Raw genomic sequence first — 6,515 nt, 5'->3', positions numbered from 1 at the left:
TGGTTTATACCAGAAGTCACATGTTGGGCAGATCAGAATCAGAATTGTTTTTATTGCAAGGTAAGTTTACACGTTCAAGGAATTTTCTTTGGCATTTTGGTGCATAACAATAAATATAGTAATACGAAGGTAAAAAAGCACTGCATGTCAAGAAACATAAGAAAACAATATATAAAATATATACTGTACGCAGAATATGTTAAAGTGACTGTTTTTGGTATTTTCTCACCTGATATTCATTGGCGATGCAATTAATCTATCCATATCCTCAGTACCGTGGCCAGAAAATAATTTTCAGATTGGGCTTGGCAAAAGTGAGCAGGCATTGCTTTCACTCATGGTCCATGACAAGCCTACATATTCTTTAAACTACTGCTGATTCAAATGAAAGGCCATACTGCCGGTATCGCAACGGTAGCATACTCAATAATCAAGCCAGTCCAATCTTCCATTCTTTTTTCATTTAAAACAGAATCTGTAGCAGGCCAACACCACAAATATTGCGCATTTTTATTAATCAAGCACACCTTAACCTGAAGTAGCGGAAAACACATGCCTTGTCAACGAAAGCACAATATAATTCTGTTACCACACTAGTTGGATTTCCATCCAACTATTCACTGCAAATAAATGCTTAAACATTGCATCAAATCTTTTAAGCTGCTTAAGAAAGTTATTCACTGGAATGAAGTTATTAGCATTAGGTGCAATGATACTGGTTGATGAAAACAGGTTTAGTTACAAGGGGTTTGTTGCAAATTGTATGATGTATTTCCCTTAAAGTTTCTCTAGACAAGTTTTAAGCCCACAGCTGTTTTAGACTCCACCTGCAATGAGGAGAGTGCACATTTTTTATTTTTTTTGTAAATATGTTTATTGGTTTTCCTTTTTTTTTCAGCACACAACCATACTTAAAACAAGCACACACATCAAAAACACAACACAAAGATACAACAACATTGGCTCAGCTACACACATTCAATACTATAAAAATGATGAATAAAGAAAGAAAAAGGATACTAAGCAAAGTGCTCTCTCTTACGACCTTTCAGAAAATCCCCTTACCATAATGTCAGAGACGTTGGGGTCTAAATAATTCAGATAAGGTTCCCAAACTTTATAAAATTGTTTGGATTTGGAATGTATCACACATGTCAGGTATTCTAGAGGTACTAAATCAAACAAAACAGCATGCCAACCCTTAACAGTTGGCTGTCTATCACTTATCCACTGCAATAATATATTCTTCCTAGCTGCATATGTAAGAATACAGAAGAGCCTCTGGTTTTTTAACACCACAAATCTAGCAGGGAGACCTAGAATAAGGGACAATGGATCCATCTGTAATTTTTGCCTAAGTATCTTTTCAATTTCTGTCAAAACATTAGACCAGTATCTTTGCAGTTTACTGCATGACCAAAGGCAATGGGTTAGAGTACCAATCTCTGTTTTACATTTAAGACACATTGGCGACAAAGTTGGATTAAAATGATGTCTGCGGTTGGGGGATATATGCATTCTATGTAAAATTTTCAACTGTATAGATTTGGCTCGATTACAGACTGAAATTGATTTAGCGTAAACCCACATATCGTCCCACTCAAAGTAATTGATGGTAACAGAAAGTTCGCTCTCCCACTTTTCTTTGAGTTCTTGCAAACCCACAGTTGACAGAGTACGCATAGCTCCGTAGAGTAGACTGATAGACAATCTCCAAGGTGTTCCAAACAAAACGTTCTCAAGATGAGATGTACCAGGGTTATCAATTAGAGTTGTACTGTGCAATATATAATGTCTTATCTGTAAATAACGAAAAAAGCTCTGTCTGGGGATATTATATTTCTCAACCATTTGGTTAAATGACATTAATATATTATCAGAAATAATGTCTTTCAACACATAAATGCCACAATCCAGCCACTGTCTGAAGCCAGCATCCAGAAGTCCTGGTTGGAAATCGGGATTGTTCAAAATAGGAGTGAAAACTGATGTTATTTTTGACCTCCCCTCAAGTCTCCGCATTAGTCTCCAAGCCTTAATTGTGTTGAGAGTAACAATATTGTCACAGCATAACCTAACAGTTTTAAGACTCTTAACAAACAGCAGGTTCTTCAGTGGGTATTTTGAAAGGGAGGTTTCCACATCCAGCCAGACAGAGGCTGTCTCATTTAAGATCCAATCATTTATATATCGCAAATGGGCACAAAGCTGGTATTTTCTCAAATTTGGTAAATCTAATCCACCTTCAGAGCTTGGCAGTTGTAAGGTAGTCATCTTGAGCTTTGGTCTACGTTTGCTCCATATAAATGCACTAAGCCAACCATTAAGTTTTTTCAAGACTCCATTTGAAAATAAAACTGGGATCATTTGGATAGGATAAAGCAATCTAGGCAATATGTTCATCTTAATAAGAGCTATACGACCTAGCCAGGAGACTGGCAAAGAGTTCCAACGTTCTAAATCTAGTCTCACCTTCTCAAACAATGGAACGAAGTTAGTCCTATACGTTTGCTCAAATGTAGGGGTTATGAATATACCTAGATAGATAAAGCCCCCTGGGGACCACTTAAAGGGGAAAAAGGGCAATGTTGTAGGTATTGATCTTAGGCTCCCTAGCGGCATGGCCTCTGATTTTGTCAAATTAATTTTATATCCAGAGAATTTGCTAAATAAACCAACAACATCAAGTAACACAGGTAATGATGTTTCTGGACTTGAAATATAAATTAAGACATCGTCAGCATAAAGGCTTATCTTATGATGTACATTGTCTATTTGCAAGCCCTGGATGGAGGGCATTGTCCTTATGGCTTCTGCCAATGGTTCAATAACCATGGCAAACAAAAGGGGTGACAATGGGCAGCCTTGCCTTGTTCCTCTATGCACAGGGAAACCGTCAGACCTCAATCCATTCGCAAGAATGGCTGCTTGAGGATTATGGTACAAGACCTTGACCCATCTAATAAAATGATCCCCTAAATCAAATGTATCCAAGCAGTAAAATAAATATGACCATTCAACTCGGTCGAAGGCCTTCTCTGCATCCAGAGAAAGCACTAAACCATCAACTTGTCTACGCTGGAAGACCTGAATGATATTGAGAAGACGCCTAACATTATTATAAGAGTTTCGCCCCTTTATAAAACCAGTTTGATCCTCTTTTATAATTTTAGGCAGGAGACCTTCAAGGCGTATAGCCAACATTTTTGCCAAGATCTTCCTGTCCACATTTAGAAGAGATATGGGCCTATAGGAGGCACAGGACTCTGGACATTTCCCCTTTTTCAGTATGAGTGAGATATTTGCTTCTCTCAAGGTCGGGGGTAACTCTTTATTTGAGAAAGCATCATTAAACATGCTGACTAAAGGGTCTACTAATACACTTGAAAACTCTTTGTAATATTCACTGCTAAACCCATCTGGTCCACCGGCCTTCCCATTCTGCAGAGTTCCTATGGCATTAATCACCTCCTCTCTAGAAATGGGTGAATTTAGAGCAAGTTTATCTTCTGATGGTATAGTGGGCAAGTTTAGCTGGTCAAAGAACTTATCCATAAGAACAGACGCATCACATGGCTGCTCAGAACAGTAGAGATCCTGATAAAATATCTTAAAGGTGTCATTTATAAGCCTATTATCATATATACGGCTGCCCTGAGCATCACAAATGGCTGCAATGGTTTGTGACTGCTCTTTTTTTTGTGAGGTATGCTAGATATTTCCCAGGTTTATCCCCATGCTCATAAAATTTTTGTCTAATAAATCTGACTTTGACTTCCTCATCTTGTGTTAAAAGGTTGTCTAATGTTGTTCTAATTGCAGATATTTCTGTCAAAATAGTGGGAGATTGGGACTCAACATAAGCATTTTCTTTAGTTTTAAGCTCAGCCATTAACAGATTCTGCTTTTCTCTTTTTTGCCTTTTTTTACTTGCTGAAAAGGAAATAATCAACCCCCTAGCATATGCTTTAGCAGTTTCCCATAGTAAGGCCGGGTTGTCTGTGGACCTAGTGTTAATGGAAATAAAGTACTGAAATTCAGTGGTAAAATGAGTAACAAATGTATGATCTCTTAAGATGGATGTGTTCAGTCTCCAGAACCTCACTCCACTATTTACACCCTTAAGGGAGAGATCCAAAATGACCTTGGCATGATCAGAAATCAAGATACTACCAATAGAGCAAGACAAAACTCTGTGCATCGCAAGACCTGACAAGAAAAAATAGTCAATCCTACTGTGAGAACCATGAGGTGCCGAAAAAAAAAGTATACGCTTTATCAGAAGTGTGAATTGTTCTCCAAACATCAACAAATCCTAAGTCCTCACAAATAGAACTGAGTGCCTTAGCCTGTGGTGAAAGAGACATAGCTTTAGACGGTAATTTATCAATAAGTGGGTTTAGTACACAATTGAAATCTCCACCTACAATGGCAATATCTGACTGAATCTCAGAAAAGTCCAAGAATACCTTAGTTATAAAGTCAGAGGGGTGAGCAGGAGGGTAGTACACATTCAATATAACTGTTCCTTGCAAGATGCCCTTTACAATAACATATCGGCCACTTTTATCTTTAATACAGTCCAGCAATGAAAACGGCAAGTTTCTTCTAACTAATATAGCCACTCCTCTACTTCTTGAGGTGAATGAGGAAAAAAACACCTGATTAAAACCATCCTTCTGTAATTTAAGATGTTCTCCATCATCCAAGTGCGTTTCTTGCAGGAGTGCAATATCAATATGTCCTTTTTTCAAAAAACGTAGTACTTTACTTCTTTTAACAGGACTATGAACCCCCTTTATGTTCCATGTACATAGACGTAACTTATTACTTGCCATAAAGCCCAACTTTATCCATTATGTAGAGAGAGCATGCTGAGAACATGAATCCTAAAACACATAATATGACATGTGCATTCCCTGAGCCAAGAGAAGAAAAATAAAAAAAGTAATGAGAACAAGAACTATTATACAAAAATAAACAAAACAAACTTACATTTTCAAGAGGGTTGTCCCTGCTACCTAACCTGCAGGGAGTTCTAAACATCGCCCACGGCAAGACTAAAGAGCTTGCCACCCAATCTTCATTCCTTACCACCATCACCATCATCAAAAAAACAACACGTCAGCCTACTCACAGTGGCTATACTCGGCCAATAACATATAAAGTCTATGTATAGATAAACTCAAACAGGAGGTATACACATACCACATGAATCTTCACAAAGCAGTGTCTGAGTCCAGATGTCAGTCTGGTAAACCTTTGCGTCCTTCTTCTAATGACTTTGCGAGTAAAGCGGCATCTTTCGGAGAGTCGAATCTCTTCTGCTTACCATCCACTGTCACCCTCAGAATAGCCGGATAGAGCAATGCATAGATCACGTTCATTTTCCTGAGTCGGGTCATCGTCTCATCAAATGCCTTGCGTCGCCGAACCACTTCTGCCGAGTAGTCATTGAAGAAGGAGACTTTAGGTACTCTGACTGTAGCCCCATCTTGATCTCGAGATCCGAGCCGCCGCGCCGCATCCATTACTCGCTGTTTGTCTTGAAAGTTGTGAAACTTCAGTATAAATGGTCTTGGACGCTGGTTCTGACTGGGTTTCGGTGCCAATGATCTGTGAGCCCTGTCAAGCTTTAAACGACCGTCTTTCACAGTCATTTGGAGGTGTTCTGGAATCCACTTTTCTAAAAATTGGACTGGATTTGTTCCTTCTGAGCCTTCTGGTATGCCAACCACACGCACATTGCATCTACGACCTCGGTTGTCGAGATCATCGATGTGCTGAGACATGTCGCGCACTTGATTTTCAAGGGATGCTATCCTAGCTTCTGAGGCTATAGCTGTGTCTTCGACATCAGAAATTCGTTTTTCAGCCTCTCCTACGCGTACTGCAATTGCTTGCAACTGTGTTGACTGCTCTTTAATGGCCTCTAGGACGGTGGAGACTTTGGTGTCGATCACCTTAGTGAGTTTGTCTGTTATGTTGTCCAAAGCTTGAATAATAGTTGGCTCCATCCCTGGGCTAGCAACAGCTAATTCACCGCTAACACCAGTTTCCTCAGGAGTAGTCTTCCCCGCTTTCTTCGTATTTTTTTTTCATGTTTTCTGGGTTTGGCCAAAAATAATCATCTAGACTCATGTTAGAGTACCTCCCCCAAAATAATTCCGTACTTTTACTGTCCAGACATGATATATAAGTATATAAACTGATAAATGCAACTGGAGCTGGCTTACAGTGCTGTTCACTCTACGGCGCCACAGGGGTTAAAGCAAAAAAAAATCCTGTGCCTGAACTTTTTTTGTATGTGGTCGAGTGCGAGGGGGTGTGTGGTCCTGTGGCGAGGACACATTTACAAGGTCAAAAAAACAAACACATTTTTTTTTTTTAGAAATGAAGGATGGCAGATTATGGTGGGACTTTTGAAACTGCAATCCCAAGAGGGTCAGCAGTAGTACTCCACCTCACTACAATATGGTACTAACACATGTAGCATTTACAATTTCTCTTGATAT

This window comes from Sprattus sprattus (assembly GCF_963457725.1).
Source record: "Sprattus sprattus genome assembly, chromosome: 3".
NCBI classification, from domain to species: domain Eukaryota; kingdom Metazoa; phylum Chordata; class Actinopteri; order Clupeiformes; family Clupeidae; genus Sprattus; species Sprattus sprattus.
The sequence above is the reverse complement of the archived record's forward strand: the minus strand, read 5'-3'. Positions refer to the sequence as shown.